The sequence below is a fragment of the Podarcis bocagei genome (genome assembly GCF_964188305.1).
Source record: "Podarcis bocagei genome assembly, chromosome: 8".
NCBI lineage: Eukaryota > Metazoa > Chordata > Lepidosauria > Squamata > Lacertidae > Podarcis > Podarcis bocagei.
Genome location: NC_138133.1, coordinates 4,727,849 through 4,754,236, shown reverse-complemented (window position 1 = coordinate 4,754,236; position 26,388 = coordinate 4,727,849). Strand labels below are relative to the sequence as shown.

General features: G+C 40.8%; 1 protein-coding gene across 6 annotated transcripts in view; it reads right to left on the bottom strand.

Annotated features, from left to right (window-relative positions):
- Positions 1–2,582: 2,582 nt before the first annotated feature.
- PURA (purine rich element binding protein A) overlaps positions 2,583–26,388 on the bottom strand; it is a 34,655-nt gene continuing 10,849 nt past the window's right edge. For 2 of the 6 annotated variants that reach the window (XR_014011053.1, XR_014011055.1), the window contains 2 exons: positions 6,278–6,343; positions 2,583–3,919 (listed from right to left, as the gene is read on the bottom strand). The gene's annotated coding sequence lies outside the window, so the exon portion shown is untranslated. Of the gene's footprint in view, positions 3,920–5,189; positions 5,270–6,215; positions 6,344–26,388 lie in introns of all 6 variants that reach the window. The other 4 variants (XR_014011050.1, XR_014011052.1, XR_014011051.1 and 1 more) reach the window with 4 other exon arrangements.

The following is a 26,388-nucleotide window of genomic DNA, read 5'->3' as shown; positions in this document are numbered from 1 at the left end:
TTGAGGAGATCTCAGAGCCAGATGTCAGGTGCTCATTGAGATGCAACAAAGATGTTCCAACCCCATGACTGTCTTACCTCACAAGGTTGGTGCAACCCCTAGAAACTTTCATCTGGGAAAAGACTGAGCAGATGCAAGCTGCTGACGCTCACCTGTGGAGGAATGCTGCACAGGAAGGGATTGAAGAAGAAGGGTTTGGATTTGATATCCCGCTTTATCACTACCCGAAGGAGTCTCAAAGCGGCTAACATTCTCCTTTCCCTTCCTCCCCCACAACAAACACTCTGTGAGGTGAGTGGGGCTGAGAGACTTTAAAGTGTGACTGGCCCAAGGTCACCCAGCAGCTGCATGTGGAGGAGCGGAGACGCGAACCCAGTTCCCCAGATTACGAGTCCACCGCTCTTAACCACTGCACCACACTGGCACTGCACCAGCACCAAAAAAGGCAATAGGAAGCACGTGGGTGTTTAAGGTAGAGAAGGGTGCAGAAGGGGGAAATTGAGCACTACAAAGCAAGACTTGAGGCAAAAGGTTGCTTGCAAGAGTATGAGAAAGACGACAGTGAAACTTTTGCACCTATAGTGAGACACCCTAACATCAGACTCCTTTTGAGCATAGTAGCTTCTGAACAAATAAAGGTGTAATGCATAGATATTAAAACCACATTTTTGCATGGCCAGTTCTGTAAATGAAACAAGCCAAAGGTTTTATCAAACCAAAGGAAGCGAATCTCGTATACAAACTTCAGAAGGGGCTTTATGGATTAAACCAAGCTGCTAGAGCATGGAATGAGAAACTACACAGGAAGCTCACACAACTGGGGTACATACATGGGCATGCAGGGAAGTGCTTGTACACCAAGGGCAAAAATGAACAATTTTATTTTGTTTTGGCCTTTGTGGATAGTTTAAGTATTGCAACTGAAAATAACCAAGGCTACACAGAAGTTGTGGAATACCTAAGCAACGAAGTAGAGATAAAGGAACTGGGAAACATGCCTTTCTTCTTGGGTATTCAGATAGAAGATAAGATCCTTATTCTTTGGACACTAAGTCAAAAGCAGAAAGTTATTGAATCTCCTGACAGTCTAGGAGTGAAAGAAGTCAAGGAAGTAGCCGTGCCAATGGTGACTGACTTTCTAAAGAGTAAAGGTAAGTCTGAACCCTTCTCAGACAACAACAGGTCAGCTATATGAAAGATCCTTTACTGAACCACAACAACCTGACCTGACATAGCAAATGCAGTGGGAATCCTAAGCAGGGAAATCAAAATCCTAAGCAGGGAAGTTAGCTTTCCCACTGCGAAGGACTAGACTGCTGTGAAAAGAGTTGCTAGGTACTTAAAGGGAACCATGAGCTGTAAACTTAAACTGCCAGCCGACAACTATCCAAAACTACCAGGTTACAGAGATGTTGACCGTGCCAGAGACACAAAGGATTACAAATCAACAGGTGGATTTATCTTTATGTTTGGAAATGGTCCTGTTTCCTGGGCCAAACGATGCACATTGGGGTGAAATATCACAATGTGTGCGGTGACACAAGATGGACTTGTTGACTTGGCGTATTGTCAAACCACAGAAATGGCAGTTGACATTCTCACCAAGCTACTACCAAGAGACAATTTTGAGAAGCTTCAAGTCACGTTAGGACTGTGGGTGCTTCATTAATTGCCCATGCAATGGTTATATTTGTCTGAGAAGTAGTTTGTGGGATAACCAGCCTCGTACAACCAACATGCATAAGTCTAATTAAGGCATGAAATAGTTAATGCCATAGAGCAAGCTGTCCTACCAGGCTTATTTAAGTCATTCCCCCTCACCTTGGGGGGAAGGTAATCAAATGCCTTTGTTCACCTCAGTCTAACAGGCAAGCACAACATGTTTTGAGCTGGTTGCTGCAGCTCAGACTGTATGGCTTTTACAAGCCTATGCTAATAATTTCCTATACAAATAATTTAGGAAGTTTCACCAATGTAACTAAGTCAAGTGTTACTGCCTGTGAAACTTTTTTTGAATGCTGTATGGAAAAGCACATGAATCTGACCCTTGGAGAGTTTGTAAGTAAACCACTTTTAATTTACCAAGTGTGTGGGTCTTTTTCTTTGCTAGGGAAAGAGGGGGACTTTGGAAGCAGCTTAGAAGGGCATATTTTAAAAGTCTGACAGCCTATATTTCCATGCTTGACTTTGCTGCATATTTTGTGATTTTAAATCTCTGCTGGGGTTCCCTCACCAAACTTGGATCTTGGCATCCAGGAATTCTCCTTTATATACCTATGTTTTCCTTGCCATCAACAAGATCGTGGCATATCTTTTGTAGGCACTGCTGCATTTAGAATCCTGAATTATATAATATTTCCTTATTCAATGTGTGCATGTTGTGGCTGTTGCAAAATGGTATACTCAGCAGTCCTGTTAAATCTCGCAGAAGTGTATGCTTTGTGTCTTCCTGAATGCTCAGTTTTGAGCAACTGAATACATTTAAATTGACTGCTTTAAAAGATTTTCAAAACAGTAGGAACTTAAAAGAGAGGAGCCAGATATCCCCAATGGTTGACACTTAAAAATCACTATAATGCATCTTAAATCAAATAATTTATTAAGTAATTACATGTAAACACTTTATATTGACTAGCAAATACATTGCTCAAGTACTCCTCTTCCAACAACAAAGGAAAATACCCCCTTTATAAACAGAGTCAGACTGACTAAAGATATACATTCTACTGTACAGTGAATGTATATACAATTGACACTTTGATTTTCCTTATCATATATTCATTTAAAGTGCAAAGGATATAAATTTGTTCAGCATTGCAAGACAGTGTCAATGGTAACTTTGGTCTATCAAGTGAAACTAGATAGCGGCCCCGGCAGTATTTTTTAAAAGCAGAGAAACCAGACCTTGCAGGACAGATCTTAAAAAAAAATAAATTCCTTTTCTCATATAATTGAAAATATTTTTAGACAGGAAATATACTATTCTGAATAAATGAAACGAACATGTTTCTTAGTTACAATCTAGAGTTAGTAGTTACATACATACAATTACACAAATACATAAACCACAGAATGTCTGAACATTGCCCGACATTGCCCATTAGATCAAAATACAACAGTTATGAGATGGTAGCCAGGAATAATAAAAACAGGATAGCAGCCATTTACATAAATAAAAGCAAATATTTTTGCCTAGTTCAACATTCCAATCTTCTAATAAGTGTGTACTCTTACAGTGTATGCTTGTATGATAATTAAAACGTTACAGAAAAACATGACCACCAATGGATATTGGTACATCTAATAAAGAGTAACTAGCCAAATAATAATAATACGTAATGCAGAAATCGGAGTACATCTAATAAAGATTAACTAGCAAAAAATAATAATGCAGAGACTTGAGAGATATAATTCTAGCCTTTCTTGAGAGATTTCCCCCCCCTGGTCTTTTCAGAAAACTCACATGTGAAAAAATACGCTACAGGTTTTGTCCTCATCTTCTGAAAAGAAAAAAAAGGAAAAGACGGCTTTGCACTGCTAAATCCTTCCATGCAATCATGTACGAGGTGCTCAACTATATGGAGAATAGTTAGCATAAACTGTGATCATGGCTGCACTCTCCCCATCAGCTGAAATTCCAGAGATGGCTGAACTGGCCTCTCTTCACAATGACATGTACCTTCATACAAGGCTGGGCGGAGGAGGGGCTTTTAGGGCTGGAAAGGGGGGCTCGGGTGTAAATTTAACAGCACCCTGTATTAGAGGACCAAGTGATTATCCAACTGCCTTTAATGCTCAGCGTAATAATGAAATCTTGGAATTCCAGGTTTATGTATGCAGGTACATAATAGTGTGAAGAAAGTGCTTCCGGGAACTAATGCTGTTTCCAGAGATGTCAACTGAATTCTTTGCCATTCATCTGAAATGTATAAGAAAGGTCCTTCAGTTTCACACATAACTAGGATTGTCATATTTCAAAAAGTGAAAATCTGGACAGTTGTTGAGCTTTTTTAGGCAAAGTTTTTTTTGGGGGGAGGGGTTGCCCAAAGTTGTGAAATAAAACGAGTTCTTTAGCTATTTTTAATGAAATCTACACTACTGACATGGGCTGCCATACGTCCAGATTTTCCAAGACATTTCAGCGATTTTCATCCGGACGCTGTTTGCGAGGGCTGAATACCAACCGGCTATGTCCAGGAAGTTCTGGATGTATGGCAACCCTAGGCATAACTAATGCTGTTTTTACACTGTAAACCTCCCTGTGGTCTTTGGATGAGGGGAGGCGTAGAAATTTAATTTACTACTACTACTACTACTACTACTACTACTACTACTAATAATAACGAAGGGTTTATTGTCCTCCTCCCTTGTTCTGATGTACCAGTAAACAAGATGAAATGCTTGAGCTGTGTACAGAATGCTAAAGTGCCACTTTTGTGCAAGATTTGCTATAAATCAAGGGTTTCCAAAAACAGGAAAAATGGGGACATGTAAGGCCAGAGGAACGTTGCAAGCTGATTTTAACTACCTGCTACTGGAGTAATGGAAGAAGCATAGAAGTATAGAAGGGGTTTCTCTCTCTCTGTGTGTGTGTTGCATTGAGAACTACTTCTTTTTTTTAACTGTTTCTCTGATGGCCTCTAATTATCAAAAATATTTAAATATTTGCTATTTCATTATTTCATATACAATTTCAAATTGGCTTGATAACAACCACTCCATTTTTAAGATATGAGACAACTACTGAGCTTTAGCAAATGTGGGCTTTAGAATTCCATGTCTTAAAATATATATTATTATTATTTAGCCCCATGAGAAAAGTTTAAGAATTATACACAGAGCTACCTTCTTTCCTTTAAAATACTCATACAGTAATAATACTGATGGCAGAACGTGGAAATGTGAAGTACCTTGAAATGATTTTACATGGATTATTCACATTAAACAATTAGATATTGACAGTATTATAAAATTACAATATTGACAGTAAAAAACCAAGACTGATATACACCATTAATATAATCTTCTTTCCTATTTGAAATTACAAAGGAATTGCTTATATAGGAAAGGCTAATACTGTAATAGTATTTTTGCTTTGCAATTTGTAAGTGCTGAAGATAATTTGTCATTGACTTTAAATAAGTGACTTCCCATGTGTGTTCCACAGTGGTAACGGGTTCTCCTCAAACCATTTGAATGCTTTGAAGAAGGGCCGGTGTCAATTGCTCAGATTAAAGTTGTTGCCAATTATATTGCACAAAAATGGAGGCTGCAAAAGGTGAGGAAAGGGAGTTTTCAATTGGGATAGCACAGTAAAGACTCAACAACACACTAGGATTTCACCCAAGGAATGAATGAATTTTGATTTGTGCTATCATCACAAATGTAGGGAACTCCACAGAGTGCTGCTCCCACATTCACAAAACTGGGCAAACAACATGGTGAGGCAACAGGATCCTACCTCCCTTGGTCCCATATTGACTTCTGCAAATTGGATATAACATATAAATCTGTGGCCCCCAGAAATGGTTGGAGTCAGCTCCCATCAGCTTCTGCCAGCATGGTCACTGGTCAGGGATGATGGAAATTGAAGTTCAGCAACATCTGGCGGGCCACAGGCTTCCCATCCCTGGTATGAGTGATGCAGACATGCATAGAATCCTACACAGAATGACCAAGATTCCTGCTCCCACATGCATGGGGCTCTCTCTCTATGCGCACACAAAATTTAGGGAAGAATGCAAGTACATGGAGATATGGATGCATGATTTCACAGCCCCTCCGAGTGTGGAGGTTATCTTGTTTTGCAAGGTGATTCTGAAAGTATGTATGTATATATATTAGAGACTTCCTTAGAAAGAAGGGACACCTGCACCATTAACACAACTGAAGCTAAATTACATACATTATTATATTATTGTGAGCAGCAGCCTGCTTCTCTGATCCTCAGTTCCAAGTCATAGCAGGTTGTACAATGCTGACTACAGTAGTGTTAAAATCCTACTTTTATTTTTAAAAGAATTTCATTTTGGAAAAGAGACTTTAAGTCTGTATTCTGGAATTTAAAACATACTTCTAACTTGTTTTCAGTCTGATGTAAGTTTAAAGGAGGAAATTCCACTCATGATTTAGGTTCATACAGGCTAGCAAAGTTCACTTATTTGAAAAGTGCTGCAAGTACAACAGAAGACAGAATACGACATGCTTGTCATTACCTTGAAGGCGATAGAATTTGTAAGTCAATGGGGGAGGACAGAAACAGGAAATGAAGACTGACCTTATAAACAAAGATATGTTTAGGGCTTCTGGTTTCAGGAATAAACCGATATTTACTGGTAAACGTCTGCCAAAAAAACAAAAATAGAAACATAAGATTACTGGTAAATATTGGTTTATGTGGAGTAGAAAAATTGTTCATATTCTTATTCTTTAAAACTGCTAGAGAGATGAGAGGGTCTGATGAAGGTTACCATGCCTGAATTCTTTGGGGAAAGTACCGGTAATTGCCTCAAACCAGAAGCCGTCTGGACTCTGCACACCTCAATTTTCCAGACATCTTCAAGAGAACCTAACCATTCTGAATGATGCTTGAGACAGAGACAATTTCTTTCTGTCCCAATTCCAGAATGTCTAGTTATGATTTTGAAAATTCACTTTTATTATGATATATACGAAATAATTATGAAACTTAATAAATAATGTTTTTCTTTAAAGAAGCCTAATTCTGTTCATGTTATATACATAAAATGTATATACATACAACTCATAATTTAGTTGAATACAAATTAGTTTTATTTGCAGATGATATTCTTTTGCTTATTTCAGAACCTCAGACTAGTATTCCCATCTTGATGTTTTTGGTAAAATATCTGGTTATTCTGTTAATTGGTCCAAACTGGAATTGATGCCAATAGGTCAAAAATCTGATTACACATTCATTCAAGGTATATCAATTCTGGATTAGTTCCAAGTCTATTAAATATCTAGTTATGTTAATACCAAAAGATATATAATGGTTAGTCACAGTTAATATAAATAAATGAATGAAAAAGGTTTCTTCAGATATTGATAGGCGGGAGTGGCTGAACCCTACGCTTTGGGGAAAGGTGAATGTTCTCAAAATGAATATTATAGCCAGATTTATTTATATTCTGAGAGCACTTCCAGTTTTTATATCTGGATCATACCTTCAAAAGATAAAACTCCCTGTTTAGGAAATGTCTTTGAGGCTCAACAACACCGAGAACATTCTTGCAGAGAATGCAGTTATAAATTCTGAATTTGGAATTATATCATTATGCTTACATACCATCAAATATTAAATATTGGAAACCTACTGTTGGGTCTTAATTTTCCGACATAGGCAACCCTAGAATATGCACATACGGCACCTTTGGTTGGTTGGACAATACTACGATCAATATATTTTAAATATCAGCTGACTCCAGCAACAACTAAGTCAGTTAGAAGGATATAAACTATATGGGGGGGGGGAATATTGATCCATTCTCACATGCAAAACTTACTTTGTGGCGAAACCCTACTCTAAAAATTGCAAAAAATATGGCAACATGGAAAAATTGGATGGAATCAGGTGTATTGACTTTGGACCAACTGATAGATGAGGAAGATTAACATTATACCTATGCTATTTTAAGACAAAAATATCATCTATCAGATGCAGCCCAATGGCAGTATCTTCCATTACAACATCTCTTAACAAGGGTGTTTGGGCTGGCAGCCCTCTCAGCTTCCAAGATACCTGAGATACTGGAGCAATTGGATGACTCATTCAAAACTAAAAAGCCAGTGATTACTTTTTAGAAATACGTATTGGCAATAAATAAGTTCCAATATGCAGACTTTAAGAAACAATTGGAATAAAGTATTGGAACTTCCAATACTACCCAGACGGTGGGAAAGTGTTTGCATGTTTGTACAGTGTTCTGTAGTTACTAAGTTTTGGGAGAAAGTTCTGGAGTCTGTAACTATGATTGTGCAGAAAAGGTTAAAACTTTCAGAGAACATTATTTTGAACTATAAGCCTATGGTATGGAAATTAACAATGGGACAACGAAAATGGATTCTACGCACCCTAATTGTGGCCAAGAGATTGATACAGATGAATTGGAAGAATCAAGTTACGATACCCTTTAATCAATGGATTGACAATATGACAACACTCACAACTTATGAACTGCTTACAGAAATAGGCTTTGCTTGGATAAATATGACAACATTTGGAATGAGTTTATACAGAATGTAGTAGGCTATTAATATCTATCTATCTATCTATCTATCTATCTATCTATCTATTAGGATAATAACACTATATCACTTCGTATATGAATGTATGGGAGTGTATTACACTGAATTTGTGTGTGTGTGTGTATTACACATCTTTGTTCTTTTTTTCTCACTTCCCCCCTTCCCCCTCCATATCACTTAATTTATTTATAATTGAAATTATTTCAATAAAATATTATTGCAAATAATAACAACAAGTCCTCTATCTAGAAGCATCGTAGGGATTCATCCGTCTCTCACCTGGGAAGCTATTGTGTCCCTGAAAACTGAGCTCTCCCTAAGAGATGATGGCTCCTTCCAGCCCACAAATTGTTTGTTAAAGAACCTCCCGGACCATATGAAGGCCAGTCTCCAACATTCTACCACACTCTAGTGGCCAAGAAATACAACACAGAATAGGACCGCTGTTCACAGGAGGAGGCTGGATTCTCAGTAACTGGAGATGCGAGAAGGTGTGAGTCCCTTTACTTGCTTCCATATAAGTTAATGGTAGCTGTTACTTTTACCTCGCAGGAGGAAAGTGCTGCAATTGGAAAGATTGCTGCAGGGAGAGGAAAACCCATCCCGACTCCTACAGAGTGAGATGGTGGGAAGATGTGCTTTCATGTACAGAATGCAAAACTGATGCTGTGCACCTTCTCAGAGGTCCGTGCAAAATACAAGCCACATGCATCCCAAAACATTGGACATTTCTTTCCAAATGTTGGTGAAACCCTAAGATTCTATAAAAACTAATAATCTTAATTATTGTTTTTTAAATTTAGCCTCCCACCCCCCAAAAAATCTGAGCCCCTAAACTGTAATTTAATTCAATTGTGCATAAATTCAGGTCTCAACCCCAAATTAGTCATTGCTCCAGGCAATGTGATGGGTGATTGGAAAACTGTGGCGGGTGTTCCAAACCACCCTGTTGCCATGGCCAGACCACCTCCTGGTGAACTTTTGGTATCCCTCCCTGCATGGCTAAAAGACCTAATCACATAGTTTGTTCCTGGAAATGTATGGCATCTGAGAATTCCTGAATGCTCCCCATGTTGTTTGACTACAGCCTGCTAGTTGGGGTTGATGGGAGTTGGAGTTATGTTCTAGGGGACTTTTCCTGTACAGTGGTACCTCGGGTTACAGACGCTTCAGGTTACAGATGCTTCAGGTTACAGACTCCGCTAACCCAGAAATAGTGCTTCGGGTTAAGAACTTTGCTTTAGGATGAGAACATAAATCGTGCTCTGGCGGCACGGCAGCAGCGGGAGGCCCCATTAGCTGAAGTGGTGCTTCAGGTTAAGAACAGTTTCAGGTTAAGAACAGACCTCCAGAACGAATTAAGTTCTTAACCTGAGGTACTACTGTAGACAGAACTGGTGATCCTGTCAATGACCTAGTACCCCCCTGAAATGAGGATTTGTGATGAACTATTGACACGGTCGCTTCTGAGCAGCCTCCCTGGTATTCTGGGGAACTTCACAAAATAAAATGATCCAGAAGATGGCTAGAGAGGAAATGGCACGAGACATGAATGATCTGAAGTTGATCAAACTTGAGTGAGAGCACATAGTTGCACCTATTGCGTGGCAGCAAGGAAAGCAATTTCGGCTTATTTTGCTTCCACTACATCCCCATGTAGTCATCCAGTTGAGATTTGCAGAGCAGCCAGGGGGCTATTATCTGCCCCTATGGATGGAGCAATAAAGTCCTTTGTAACCTGCTGAGAATTATTTCTAAGGCACTTGGAGAACGTTGCTTGCATCTGTAGCAACCTTGATGCTTCTCTTATTTTAGTTGTTGAGATGTGTAATGCGCCAACTGTGGGATCAGTTTCTGTTACAGCAGCCTGGTGACAATGTGTCCAACAACTTAACCTCGCAACTCTTGCCCATCTTGCCTAAGTGAAGCTACCTTATAGGTTCTGGGTGTGCCAATGTGCTGTTAAATGAAGGACTGGTGCCTACCGCCCTGAAGAACGCAGTAGCGTGGCCACTTCAAAAAAGCAGATCCACTCAACCCTGTATCCAATAGTAAATGACTTCTGTCTGATCACAAATATCCCCGTCCTGTGGAAATTGCTTGACAAGGTAGTGGTGGATCAACAACAGGCACTCTTGGAGGCAACTGATTATCTTGACCCTTGCCAATCTGGTTCCAACTTAGCTTTGACATCAAATCAGTCCTGGTCACCCAGCTGGATCACATTTATTGAGAAATGGTCTGGGGGAATGTGACTCTGCTACACTTGATCTCCTAGCAGCTTTTCATATTATCAACCATGGTATCTGCCTGGATCAGAGGCACTCTTTTTCAGTGGTTCCACTCCTATTTGCAGGACCAGTTCTGAAGAGCAGCACTGGGTGACTAGTTGTTAGTCCCCATATCTATATGAATCCTCATGACATGGTCATTAGGGGATTTAGAGCATCAAATCTTTCAGTATGTTGGAAACACTCAGTTCTAGTGCTCTATAGTATCTGAATCAGGAGTGGGCATGCAATTCCTGAGCCAATATCTGGGTGAAGTGGTAGGCTGGGAGAGGGTCAAAAGACGAAGATTAAATCCTGGCAAGATGCAGGAATTGTGTGTGAGTTGCTCCTGGATCCAGGAAATTGCCTATTTGCCTGTTCAGGATAGGGTCACAAACTTTTTGAAGGAGCAGCCTCGTAGTTGATTCATCTTTGCCACTAGAGACTCATGTGGCTACAGTAGCTGAAAGTATCTTCTACCAGGTTTGGCTGGTATACCAGCTATGGCCATTGCTCAACAGGGATAATTTGGTCATGGTGGTCCATATGCTGGTAAACCTGAGATGTGATTACTGGAATGCAGTCTATTTGAGACTGCCCTTGAGAATGGGCTGGAAGCTCCAGTTAGCCAAAATCCTGCTGAGAGATTACCATCATCAGCACATTACACCTTTCTTAAGCATCTGCACTGTCTGCCTATATAAGAATAACAATATTATTATTATTTATACCCCACCCATCTGGCTATTGTATGGGGCCACAATAAGTTGGAAGGCAGTCTCTGAAATAACAAGAATGTTTGAAAACTATCTATTCATGACTAAAACAGGGAACTATAAGCTTGATCACACAAACTATCGCACATCATTGTAACATAAAGAGCAGTATTACAAAGTCAAAAGCTTAGGTGCCATGCAGATAAGATACAAGACTTTACAACACACTTAGTAGCTGCCATGGACTGGCTGGATGCAAAGGAGTGGGAGGAGGCATCAGTTGGGGAACCCCCTAGAGAACCAAGCCTAGGAAATTAGTGGTGGGGTGACAATGAGTGGTCACAGGGAGAAGAAGCAGACTGGAAGGAGCCATCAGCTGCAGAAGAGGCGCAGGCTTTAGTGAACAGGAAGAGGCTACGGCAGAGAGCAGTTTGCACTCTGAGGCTGAAGCAGAAGCCGGAGGGGAGGGTGATCAAGAGACAAAGTTGAGACAGGCTGCTGAAGAATCCAGGGAGTTCCCCCCTCCTGCTGCAACCAGCTCCCCTCCTCCCTTGTCTCCTAGAACTCTCCTAGAACTCAATGAAATGGGCAGAGTGGAGGGTGGTTGCGCACAGAAACTACCTGAGACAGTGTGGGAAAGACCCAGAAGAGGAGGAGTCCTACTGAGCACTGGGAAGGCTCACCTTCCGTCCTCACAACGGCTTCATCAGGGCAAGACTTCCTAGAAAGAGTTTCTGAGAATGCTAGGCCCGAGCTGTGCTTCTTTCCTCGAATAATGAGTTAACTTCACTGGCAAGTTATTGCTTTGTTGAAGATCTACAGCCCTGACAGTAGTTGGCAAGACATGGATAATTGTCTTCCTTAGAGAAACACTACAGCAAACCTAATTTGCATGGACTACAGCACACTCATCTAACTTAGGAGGGAGGGAGGGAAGGGGGGAGAAAGAGAGAGAGAGAGAGAGCGCAATCTCCCAGATCCTGTCCAGCCACAATGAACCCTGCTGCTGCTGCCTTCCAGTGTTTCACTACTTCCATATGGGCAGCCGCTTGCAGCACAGACACCAGAGCCTTATGTACTATTAAATAAATTCTGCACTCTCTAGTGACAGAAGAGCCGGCATCAGATCAGAGATTATATTTCTGAGATTCTACTCAAAATCTATATGATATCCTGAACTCAAAATAGACCCCCGACTTCCCATCCTCTATAATGCATATCTTTGTCCCTATTCCAGAATTCAGGATGAAGTAGGAAAATGATAATAGGGGATGGCTGGGTGGGGGGCAGAAACTCGGCCCAGTGCTTCCAAACCTTTAGTATACATTCAGGAATGGGTTCCCCATGCTGCACAAAGCAAATCAGGAAAGGGTAAGGGTACTCATGGGACAACTCATGGGATTCTGTATAACCACATTCAGCACCATTCTGATGGAGTCTGCTATATTCTACCTAGGGATAAAACAAGTTTCATCAGGGGAAATATAGTCACTGATGAAAACATTCAGTTTGAGGACCATCACTGCTGATAGCAATTTGTCATCTTTATCAGTGCTATGGGATGGTAAAAGGCCACAAAGGCCACTGACTAGGCTTCGAGAGAACCACAATTTTAGATTGCTTACCCATGTCTGGTATGGTAGCCCACTCAAGAATCTTATTGAGCAGCTTGGTCAGCCATGAGGTCAGCTCAGCTCAGAAGGTCTCATAGAAGCCCCCCACTGAAACCATTCAAACCCAGGCAATTTCTGTACTTTCATCATTTTACACCTTCATTGACTTCCATTTCTGTTACAGGCTGGTTCAAGAACTTTCTCTGCTCACCTGACAGAACTCTGAGGTGTACCCTCAACAAATAAGCATTTATGGATTTATGCATCTATGCATTTATGCACCTAAGCATTGTCCAAGGAGTAGAGGGCAGCATAGAATTTGATACCTCCTCTGTCTAAGCTTCACAACACACTTTTCCCTAACGTCTATTACTAAGCTTCTGGGCTTTTTCTTCTTTAAGGCATGAGCCAGCAGTTTGAGGCATCTGTCTCCAAACTCTATTTTCTTTACTTTTTGTTTTCATTCTGCAAAAGCCATCACCCATTGTGCTTATTGTCTCATGACTTGAGGAGAGTCGGCATGAAGCTGCCATTAAGCTTGTGTGCAGGCCCTGCCCCCAACCCAAGTAATCATTTCCTAAGATTTGCCCCCCAAGGCAGAACTCCTGGATGCTGTTGGCAGTAGACTGAAGCTGGCTGGTAATGGCACATTTCCAAAAAGGAGAACCAAAAGCCATTCTGCCTGGTCCTGATAAATGCCTTCACCGTGAGCTACACTATGGTTCAAATTGCTATGTTAAAAACATAAACCTTACCTTTGTCACACTGACTGTGGGACTACATCACAACTTCTGCAACCCAGGGTATTATACAGACATTGCCAAGATGTTTCTCCAGCACCAGAGGCAGACGGTTATAATATATAAAAACCTTAGCCTTCTTTCTATTGCATGCCAAAAACAATTCGTGGCAATGCCAGCATTTGGGATCAGAGTGTCAGAAAGTTAATTAACCTTAAACTACAAAAGTTATCCCCTCACACCAGAGATCTATGGGCACAATACAACTCCTCACCTCCACAGCCCCGTTCTTGGTTCATAACTGTGTCTGGAGTACTCTGGATTCTGCCTCAGTGCAAGGATTTGAGTACCATCTGATTTAGCTCTGTAATGCCAGCTGGTAGTTTCATGACACTAATCTTGGTTACAAAAGAAAACAACACCAAACATACACTAGTAATCTGACAAGTGCACCATGCTCATTCTTTTTTGCATACCGACTTAAACAGTTGTTTCTTGTGCACAATGCCATGAGTAGTAAATTAGCCCCACTCAAAAGCATGCTATTACAAAATTGGTCAAAACAGCTTTGATATTTCCCTACTATAGAAACTACACAGCCTACCATGTAACCAAGAATACCAACGCAATTGATGGACATCCTGATTTGTCACCAGAAATTAGAAAAAATGTAGTCTCATTTCCAAATTGATCCAACTGAAAGGAAGTCAGAGGAATCCATATGATCTTAGCACTAATGGAAGGCCAAGAAGGTGCCGGCAGCTTCTTTCCCTACTATATACATGGATGTCTAAAAAAGGCCTGCTCTGTCCCACATCCTTCAAAGGCCATGTCTACGGTGAAGTTTTATTTCCTCAGAAATAATGGCTTATCTTTGAACTACTTGTTAGCTTCTTCATAGCATTTATAGTGGAATTTGCATGTATCTTATTGATTGCTTTTAAAAGTAATGCAAGCTGCCACCCCAAACGTTTTCTTTTCTTTTCAAGGAAGCTCACCAGCATATGAATGCTTTCCATTAAAGCACATTTTCCTTCTCTGAGCATTGTCCCTTCTAGATTCTATTCTTTTGCCAGCCTTGCAAGTTAAAGTAATGAATATACTGTACTTGGACAGGAAAAGTCTGCCTTTTAAGTTCTGATTCCATATACCTCCAGATACAAGATGATGGACACTTACAGAAACATTAGTGGTATAGGCAACCCCCCATTTATGGGCGTTATGTTCCGAGGCACCACGCATATATGTGAAACTGTGTATATTTGAAACACCATTGGCAAAGCCTGAAGAAACCTCTAAACCTCTGGAAATCCTTGAAAACACCGTAAAAAACCAGCAGCACTTACCAGACATTAAATTCCGTCAAACTCCACCACAATAGCTCCCTCCAAACCTCCTTGCTCAAACTCCAAACTCTGCACAGGTCTCAACAGTCGGTGCAAGGGTTTGTGGGATTGATAGGCACAGTTTTCACACCTTTCTGATCTTTCTGGACTCTTTTAGGAGCATTTTTTGCCATTTGGCACAATGCACGTATGCACAGCCACACACATACTGAATGTGCATAAACAGGAGGGGGGGGGCTGCATTCTTGCTGTTCATCTAAACTTCCATGCACAATTGGACTTTTGAATTGGCACAATAACTTCCTCCTCTTAAATACCTGGGGTCTAGTATTCAAAAATTTCACTGCTTCTTAGCACCATTACTGGGAAAAATAGGAAGTTATTTTCACAAAGCTCAGTGGGGTGGGGCTTACTTCCAAAAAACATAGTTAGGATGAGACTATAAAAATTATATAAACACACCTATGAATAATTGTTTCATCCAAAACCTGACATTTAAGAAATATATGTTTTGGAACCTTGTAATTCACCAAACCACAGAAGAGGAACCTGCTGCAATATTCTTGAAATTTTTGACATAATCTAAGATTCCAAAAGGAGGGAAATTTAAGCCATGTTTTTAGGTGGGCATAGAAATGGTCATAAAAATACAGTGGTGCCTCGCAAGACGAAAAGAATCCGTTCTGTGATTCTCTTCGTCTAGCAGTTTTTTCGTCTTGCGAAGCAAGCCCATTGAAGGATTAGCGGATTAGCGGTATTAGCGGCTTTTAGCGGCTTATCTGCTGATCGGCTCAGCTGATAAGCGGCTTAGCGGCTTAGAAAAAAGGGGGGGAGGGGAAAAAAACCAGCAGGAACTCGCAAGACATTGTCATCTTGCGAAGCAAGCCCATAGGAAATTCGTTTTGCGAAGCACCTCCAAAACGGAAAACTCTTTGGTCTAGCGAGTTTTCCGTCTTGCGAGGCATTCGTCTTGCGGGGCACCACTGTATGGGATTCCTAATCCTCAAAGCATTTAAAAACCAAGCAAAAAACTGCTCTTACTCCACCATTCTTGACTAATTTTTTCTCCTTGATTTTGTACTGATATACAAATTTTCTCAATTCTTTAAAGAACAGAATTTTCATACTTTGTATTGCTAAAGCTCATCAATCTAAGCACTATATAATATCATCAGAAATTGTATAACAGCAAAAGCAAACCAAGACTTTGCCCAGAGTCTTGCAGTCTACAGAAGTGATATGCTAAGTAACATACACAAACTGAAATATCCAACTACAGTGGTACCTCGGGTTACATACGCTTCAGGTTACAAACTCCGCTAACCCAGAAATAGTGCTTCAGGTTAAGAACTTTGCTTCAGGATGAGAACAGAAATTGTGCTCTGGTGGCGCAGCAGCAGCAGCAGCAGAAGGCTCCATTAGCTAAAGTGGTGCTTCAGGTTAAGAACAGTTTCAGGTTAAGAATGGACCTCCGGAATGAATTAAGTACTTAACCCGAGGTACCACTGTATTCTACAAGTTACTATGCAATTCAGTTTGAAGCTTGTATGACCAGAGATTGCAGGACATTTGCAGTTAGTAAACTTGTAAAGATCGCCCCTAAAGCAGCATCTGACAAAAACACAAAACTCATTTTAAGAAGAGTTGCATAAACCTATCACACCTAGGCTAAATTAACATATTAATACGTACTGACAAAAATATTTAGGGTCTGTGCCCCTGCTTGCCACCCACATGGCCATTCCCCCATAAACCTCCTAAGGCTTTCCCCTCCCACGCCACGCAACTACGGTAAGTTCACTTTTGCCCTCCCAAGCCCACTTCTGAAAGCACTTCTCTTCTGTTCTGCAGTCCTACTATGCACCTGTTTTCAGCTTCACCTCTACACTGCCCCTCCTTTTGTGCAACCCCCCTTGCACACAAACACCCCCATCCCACCTCCTGCATCTTCCTCCTCTCACACATGGCAACTATGCAGTACCCTTTGCACATTCTACTCAACTATGAAGCTACCAACCCCTCCTCTTCCTCAGACCCTTTCATCTCCCTGCTTTCTTCAACCCCATTCCATTTTTACCTTCACTCCCTTTTTCTTCCACCCTCCTTACTTTTCTCAACTCTCCCTTGCACACAAAGAACACCCATTTCCATCTATTGTGTCGCAGATAGCTCAGTTCTGCTCCCCCAACAGTGATCCTGCCCCCCAATGTAAGTCCGACATGCCGCCGCCTCTCCAGTTGTGCTCTCCTGCTCCCTTTGCACATACACATTTCCACCCTCATCCTTTTTTCAATACTCTCTTGCACACAGACTTGTCTCACTTTCATGCCTCCTCGTCTCTCCTAATTCTGCAGCTTCCTTTGCCTGCACACCTCATGCTGATAAATGATCCTGTAAGATGGATAGAATCCTAAGAGCAAGGCTGTCAGTTAGCTTATTCAGTTAGAGCATGTTAAGTTCGGTTGATGGATGTTGTACATACAGGCGACTCCCCACTCACACCTCACACTCGTTCTACTTGTGCTCAACTGCACATATGTGTGGTGCCAGGAAATGATTAGATAATTCAATTCAAAACCAGTAATGGCGGGAGAGAGCTGGAGAGTCCTCATGGCTTGCGAGGAGACCCTCCCTGGAGCCCAAAGAGAGCGTCAGTGAGGACAAAGGACACACTGAAGAGACTGGAGGTGCAGCAGGGCTTTGGGGGAGCAAAGCCTCCTTTGCTTTCCCACCATCCTCTAGCGCCCTGCCAGCCCCAGAGCTTCAATTCTAGTTGTCAATATTTTTGGATACAGTATTTTTGGTATGGATTGGAGAGCGGCAGAGAGGGGGTTTAGAGAGTGCTCCCCGCTTCACACAATTTCACTTATCTGTGCAGGAGCCCAGAACATAACCCCTGTGTAAGCGAGGAGTCGCCTGCATATGTGTTTGCTTGCTAATAAAATATCTTCTAAAGTACTACATAGAATCTGGTACTTCATCCTGAAGACAGCACAGTGTACCAGGAGGTGAAATACAATGGTGGGAAGGTACCATGGAAAGTTTGAGGGCTCCACATCCTCTCTCTCACATGAGGCAGCTGAGGACTGGAGAAGGGAGAATTTTAAAACAGTCGTTGTTTTCTTTCTCCCTGTACTCAAAGAACAGGCAGAAGTTTGAGTAAAGCAGGGGAGGAGGGAGACTGAGGGGCTGTTGTTGCTGTTTTAAATAAAAAGTTTAACAAGGAGAAACAGTAGAGATAGGTACAACACAGGCGCTAACACCAAAAGTTAACATAACAGAGCCTTTCCAAACTCCCTTCTCACTGTAAACTGGACCTTGTTGTAAACTGCCACTCTCAGCCCCACCAGTTTCACCCCTGCCAAGCCCTGGCATTGTTGACTTAGTTTTCCCTCCAATGATGCAGAGCCCTCAGATATTGCATTGCATGAAAGGTGCTTCACGCAAGCTTCTGCCACTGTTTCCTCCATCCCTGCTTTACTCATACTTTCCCCTTGTCAGTGTTTCTCCATTCTTACTCCCATGCCATGGCCGCTGGTGTTGTGCAACATGCCTTCCCTTTTGCTCCTCTCCCCTGACTTCCTTCAAATCCAGGACTGTGACGTGGTACTACAATGAGGGCCATACAATGGCAGCCTTACATTTGTACGTATATAGGAAGAAACATAATTTGATTTGCATACAGCACACTATTTTAGAATGGACAACGTTGGTCAATCTAAGGCAAATCCTTGAGTAAGTTCACCGGTATAAATATCCTCTGCATTCAGTATCTCTAGTGTCCAGCAAATACAAGAAGCTCCAAGAATCTCAAGTCACCTCTTGACTTCCGGTCGGTGCCAGCGCTTAATGGCGGTCCTACCTCCGAGCTCCGGAGAAGGACTGCTTCGCAAGTTCGGGTCTTACCCGCTACGGCAAGCGGGGGACCCCTAAAATCCCAGGCGCTGAAGCCTGAGAACAAGGAGACTCGGTGGGCACCTTTGCGCCCCCCGGTACCGTGAAAGAGCCTTTTTAAAGGCTACGGATCGACATCGGGAGTGAGCGCGGTGCTGAGAGTCGCTACCCAGCCTGCGAAGTGAAGCCGCGTCGCCATAAGCGGAGAGCGCCGATTCCTTCCTGAAAAGAAATTCGGACTGATTCCCCGTGAGTAAGAACTGAAAAATAACTGGGACTTTTCTTAATTTTAAAAATTGGGCTAAAAACGGGGGAGATTTAAATAAAGGAAGTCTGCCTCCCCCCGACCGCATGAAAGTGAAAGCAACGGAGCTCTAAACCTGCATCCGTCTAAATTCATCCTTTGATCAGCTAAACCGGACATTTAAACCTTTGATCTCCCCTCTAGCAAGCAGGGCAGAGGGGAGGCGAATTTGACCATTAACTGCATGACTTATTTGAAGGAAAAAACCTCTGCTATCTCATCTACTTGAAAGTCTGAAACGGTCTGCCTTCTTAGTACATTGAGCTGACTTTTCCCTGTGAAGTGACACCTTGATACAAAGTTTCCACAGTGCCTGACTTTTGTACATTTTAAGAAGAAACAGTATAAACAGTATACTGGGCAACTGTGGCAATTGGAAGCTATAAGACTTAAGTAACATTGATTTTGACTGGGTTAATCTCCTTTCTTTCTACATCTTGGATGGTCTCCTTTGTTCATGTATTTTGAAATTTCCTTCTATGGCCATTTTGATTTGCTCCCTCTAGAGGATAAAGTGAAGTCCAGCACGGCCTAAGACAGTGGAATTTTCCAAGGGAGAATAAATCCCGTGGGAATTGACCTTGACATGAGTGGGCCACAAGAAGAGATAACTACAAGAGCCAAGACCAAGCAACAACAACAGCAACAGCTGCAGCTGCAACAAGCAAAGAGAAGAGGTTCGATCTTAGGCGTAACAGCCGGACTAGCTGGAACAACAGGACAGGACAAAGGAGCAGCCGTTTCTATGGAAGCTGTGACAGAAGCTTTGCTTAAGATAAACCAGACTCTGGAGTCTTTGACAAAACAGACTTCAGAGAACACACAAAAATTAACAGAAATATCAACAAGATTAAACCAGAATACAGAATCTATAAATAAATTGGTCGAGGAAAATGCCACCACGCGTCAAATTGCCGAAGAGGCCAAAGCCACAGCTGGAGAGACGCAGGAGAAATTAGAGCCACTTGCCAAGAAGGTCTATGAGCATGATGCAACCTTGGCCTTGTGGGAGTTACAGAGGAAAGAGAGAAACTTAAAATTAAGACTGATTCCGGAGAATGAAAGTGACAACCTTGTGGAATATTTGACACGGGAGTTTGCGGATTGCTGGGACTTGGAGGAAGACGATTTTAAAATCACAACTGCCTTTAGACTCGGCAAAAAGCAAGATAGAAAGACACCAAGAGATTGTTTGATCACACTCAGATCTAAGGAGGAAAGAGATAAAATTTTAGGACTACACTTTGGAAAAGCCCTCCAAATTGGAAATTCAGCAGTACAGATCTTTAAAGACATACCAAAGTATATCTTGGACTTAAGAAACTTCTACAAGGATTTGGTGCTTTTGTTAAAGAAAAATCAGATCCGCTTCAGGTGGGAATTCCCACAAGGACTGTCATTCGACTACAAGGCAAAGAAAGTGAAAATAAAGACAATTCAAGATAAAGACAAATTTCTGGCAAGATATCAGGAGGACCTACAGAAGGGGACTGTGGACGTACTTGCAGAACAGAGGAGAGCACTGGATATCCTGAATCTCTCGTTTGGACAAAAACCACCACCGTCAGAAGAAGAGCAACAACTTGGAGCTGTTGGAGGAGCCTTAAGAAAATAACAAGATGGCTCTGCAATTCCTTAGTTGGAATTGTAATGGACTGAATGGGCCTTTGAAGAGAAGACAAGTATTTCATATTTTGAACAGAGAACAATTGGATTTGATATGTTTACAAGAAACTCACATAACTAGAGCCCACAGGAGATTACTTACAAATAAAAGGTTAGGACAAGAATTTATTTCATCAGACAAAGTTAAGAAGAGAGGAGTGGTAATATATGTGAAGGAGAAATGGGCTCCAAAAATGATATTCAAAGATGAACAAGGGAGATATCTGGCTGTGGAGATACAAGTACAAGGAGAAAAATTTCTAGTTGTTGGAATTTATGCACCAAATGAAGGCAAATCTGACTTCTTTAAGAGACTTCATGAAACTTTGACGGACTATCTGGATTACAATATGATAATCATGGGAGACATGAATGGCGTGGTCTCCACTAATATGGACAAGGCACAAAGACTAACAGTCACTAAAGAAGGGAGACTCCCCAAGACTTTTTTCGAAATGACAGAAAACATGGACTTGATAGACATTTGGAGAACAAGGAACCCTCTGGAGAGAGAGGGAACCTTCTTCTCCCAAGCAATGATGACCTGGACCAGAATTGACCAAATCTGGGTTACCAGTGGATTGGCTCCAAAGATTAAGAAAGTGGAAATCTGCCCAAAAACTTGCTCCGACCATAACGCCGTGAAGATGGAGATGAAACTCACAATAACCGGTCAATTTAGATGGAGAATGAATGACACCCTCTTTCGAGATAAGGAGATTCTCACGAAGGCCCAAAAGACCTTAAAAGACTATTTTGAAATAAATTTGAGGACTGACGTGGAGAAAAGAGTGATCTGGGACGCAAGTAAAGCTGTTATGAGAGGATTTTTGATTCAACAAAATTCAATAAAGAGGAAAAAACAAAATGAGAAAAAAGAGAAGATCTTGGAAATGATAAAGGAAGGAGAGAGGAAATTAAGAACAAAACCAAAGTCTCAGGACATTTTAAGAGAGATTAAGTTATATCAAACTCAATATATGGAATTGATGAACCAAGAGATTGAATGGAAGATAAAGCAAATGAAACAAAAGACTTTTGAATCAGCAAATAAATGCGGTAAACTTTTGGCATGGCAATTGAAGAAAAGGCAGAAACTAAATACAGTTACAAGCCTAGAGGTTGATGGAAAGAGTATATCTAAACCTAATGAAATTAGAAATTGCTTTCTAAGTTACTTCAAAAAACTTTACACCCAAGGCCCGCAAAATGAAGAAGATATAGACAAATTCCTTGGAAGATATGGATTACAAAATATCTCTCAGCAAAGTAAGATGGACTTGAACCAGAGAATCTCAGAACAAGAGGTAGAGGCTGCCATTCAGAATACGCAATTGGGCAAATCTCCGGGACCAGATGGACTGACTTCTAGATACTACAAATCGTTGAAGGAATGGTTGATTCAACCATTAAGAGAAGTTTGTAATGAGATCCTTGAAGGAAAAAGGGCACCTGAATCGTGGAAAGAGGCATATATCTCACTCATACCAAAGTCAGAGACTGAAAAGACCCAACTCAAGAACTACCGCCCGATATCACTCCTTAATGTGGATTACAAAATTTTTGCAGACATTTTGGCAAAAAGATTTAAAAGAGTTTTGATGGAGAAGATTCATAAAGACCAAGCAGGCTTTCTCCCTAAAAGACACCTAGCGGACAATGTAAGGAATGTAATAGACATTTTGGAAAAGCTGGAGGTGAATATAAACACTAAAGCAGTATTGATCTTTGTGGACGCGGAGAAAGCCTTTGATAATATCTCTTGGAGTTTTATGAGGAAGAATCTTCATGGGATGGGGGTAGGCCAGGGTTTTGAGAATGGTATGGCTGCAATATATTCCGAACAAAAAGCTAAGCTGATTGTAAATAATGTTGTGACTGAGGAACTTAAGATAGAAAAAGGAACTCGGCAGGGGTGCCCAATTTCCCCATTACTTTTCATTTCGGTTCTGGAGGTGTTGCTGAATATGATAAGAAATGACCAGCAGGTCAAAGGTGTGCAGGTCGGAGCTAAACACTACAAGTTAAGAGCGTACGCAGATGACCTAGTATTGACTTTGCAAGAGCCAAACACTAGTACGAAAAGGGTTTTAGAAATAATTCAACAATTTGGCCAGGTGGCTGGATTTAAGTTGAATAAGCAAAAAACTAAAGTCTTGGGGAAAAACCTAACAGATATGGAAAAGGAGAAGTTTCAGGAGGAAACAGGTTTGACAGTGGTTAAGAAAGTCAAATACCTAGGGGTTTATTTAACACCTAAGAATGTTAATTTGTATAAGGACAATTATGAAAAATGTTGGTCAGAGATTAAAAAAGATCTAGAAATATGGTCAAATCTGAAACTGTCAATGTTAGGTCGAATTGCAGTAATTAAAATGAATGTATTGCCTAGAATGTTATTTTTGTTTCAGACCTTGCAGATTCTTGATAAGATGGAATGTTTTAAGAGGTGGCACAAAGACATTTCGAAATTTGTCTGGCAGGGCAAAAAGCCCCGAATTAAATTCAAAATACTGACTGACGCTAAAGAAAGAGGGGGTTTCGCCCTGCCGGACCTAAAATTGTACTATGAGGCAGCAGCGTTTTGCTGGCTGAAAGAATGGATGCTCCTCGAGAATACAGATATCTTGGATCTGGAAGGCTTCAATAATGCTTTTGGTTGGCATGCATATCTTTGGTATGACAAGGTTAACAGTACCTTTAAAAATCACATTGTTAGAAAAGCATTATTTAATGTCTGGATAAGATACAAAGACTTATTGGAAAATAAAACCCCTAGATGGGTGTCACCAGTGGAGGCTAAAGCAGTGAAGAAACTCAATATGGAGGTCGGATGGCCGAAGTATTGGGAAATTTTAGAACAGGATGGAGACAAGGTTAAACTACAAAGTCAGGAGAAATTGAAGCACAAAGTAGAAAATTGGTTTCAATATCGCCAAATAATGGAAATTTTTAAACAGGATAGGAAAATCGGTTTCCAAGTGGAGAAATCAAAACTAGAGACCGAATTGCTAGAACCCAATACTAAGAATTTATCTAGAATGTATAACTTGCTGTTGAAATGGAACACACAGGATGAAACAGTTAAATCTGCTATGATTAAGTGGGCGCAGGATGTTGGACACAACATTATGTCAGATGACTGGGAATGGTTATGGAACACCGGTATCAAATTTACGGCATGTAATGCCTTAAAGGAAAACATTATGAAAATGGTATACAGGTGGTACATGACCCCAGTCAAGCTGGCAAAAATCTATCATTTGCCCGATAATAAATGTTGGAAATGTAAAGAGACTGAAGGTACTTTTTACCACCTTTGGTGGACATGCCCGAAGATAAAGGCCTTCTGGGAAATGATCTATAATGAAATGAAAAAGGTACTTAAATGTACATTTTCCAAAAAACCAGAGGCCTTTCTCTTGGGCATTGTCGGCCAATTGGTGACAAAGAAAGATAGAAATTTCTTTATGTATGCCACAACAGCAGCAAGAATACTCATCGCAAAGTATTGGAAGACACAAGATTTACCTACTCTGGAAGAATGGCAGATGAAAGTGATGGACTATATGACACTGGCAGAGATGACAGGCAGAATCCGTGACCAACGTAAAGAGATGGTGGAAGAAGAATGGAAAAAATTTAAGAGCTATCTTAAGGACTACTACAAACTCAACGAATGTTAAAATGTTGTGGTTGCTGGAAGTAACAGGGTACAGGGATACAAGGTTAGATAATAAAGGAGGACTAAGATGACAGAGATTAGAAAGTAACAACTGGGAGTTGCTAGTTCAAATATGGACACTGGGATGCAGAGAGGGGGGGTATGGGGAAGTCCAAGAAAAGAGGTTTATGAAAATATCTTTGAAAGCATTTTGTATGTTTGTTTTGTTTTGTGTTTGTTTGTTCTTTTTAAAAAAAATGCTGTAAAACCAATAAAAATTTATTAAAAAAAAAAAAAACAAGAATCTCAAGTCACCTCTATGGGGAAACCAATGGTTGTTTGCCTGACTTACAAATCCACAAAGTGGATTTTTGGATGAAAATTGGGCAGAGTTATTGGTTTCTTAAGGAGCCTAGAACTATGAAAACAAAACTCAAATTTGACCTAAGCCTAAAAATATGAAAGTCTGAAATTCAAGATAGCCAAATTACAACCAAATCTACAACCCAGGTTAGGTTGACTATTTTTCTTGAAACCACATTTGTTCCAAATCATTACAGTAGTTGCAATAAGACTAAATCAGCTTTAGTTATATAGCAGTTATTGATAAAGGCCCACCATAGTCTAAGCAAGGCCATTGATGCATCTGAACTCTATATAGTTCAGTTAACAGGGATACACATAAAATTATACTTTCGCTTGATGCTTCCTTCTGCTGTTTCCAAGTCTGACAAAAGAGTGATTTGAATATCTCCTTTCAGTTACTTTAGATCCTCCCCCAACAAGCTAATTCATATTCAAGTTAAATATGGTACCAACACACAAGCTCTCAGAAACAGATGCCATTAAGGATGTTTGTTACAAAAAAACCTTTTTGGGTTGTTAGAAAAATTGCAACTTTTCACCTACTTAAACAAAATTATAAATGCTATTGTTATAAAGTTTACCTCTCAAAGGAGGTTGTTTTGTGGGAGGAACTTAATAGAAAAAACGTGTGCTGCTAGAGTGAACTTTAAACAGCAACTTCTACTGAAAAATATATACAGTACTAACCTAATAAAACAACATTTCAACAGCAAAACTATTTAAAGCATTTATATGCTGCTTTTCTAGCATTCAAAGTGATATATAAGCAAACTTTATCTTTAAAAGAAGTTAAACAGAGCAGCTGGGTTTTTTTTTAATTAGTCAGCAAAGAAACTCAGTCAGTTTTGCCAAATAAAAACTGAAACAAAGTTCCAACTTTTTCTGAAAGGATAAACACCCTCTAGAGCAGGGGAAGTCAACCTTTTTATACCTACCATGCACTAATGCATCTTTCTTGATGGTAAAATTTCCTTACCGCCCACCAGTGCTCAGTGGAAGGAGTTCAGTTTCTGCCGTAGAACCCCCTACTGCCCACCTAGAATCCTGAAACACCCACTAGTGGGCGGTAGGGACCAGGTTGACAACCCCTGATGTAGAAGATCTAAACACGGGCAACTGCAGCAAAGATCCTGACATTGCACAGGGCAGAGACTGATTTCCCAAGCAAAGACAGTGTGATGGTCTCCCTATAGGCCAAGGAAGTCTGAAGATACTTGGGTTGCCGGATGAGGCGGCCTATGAAAAATAAAGCACTAGCACTTTTCTGTGGGTCTGGAAGCAACCATAATCAGTACAATTGTCGCAGGACTAGTATAACATGTACCCATCTTCCAGATATTCACCAAGGGGTAAACAACAGCACTTTGCACAAGCTGCAGCTTCCATGCCATCGTCAAGGGCAGCTCCACATTCAATGTGTTTAAAATTAGCATCAAAGCTAACCACTACAGTTGTCACATGTGGAGAAATGAAAAGCCGTATGAGATATGGCATATGTGGTACACGTTACCAAAGTATTTGATCCTACCTATCTTTTGATAA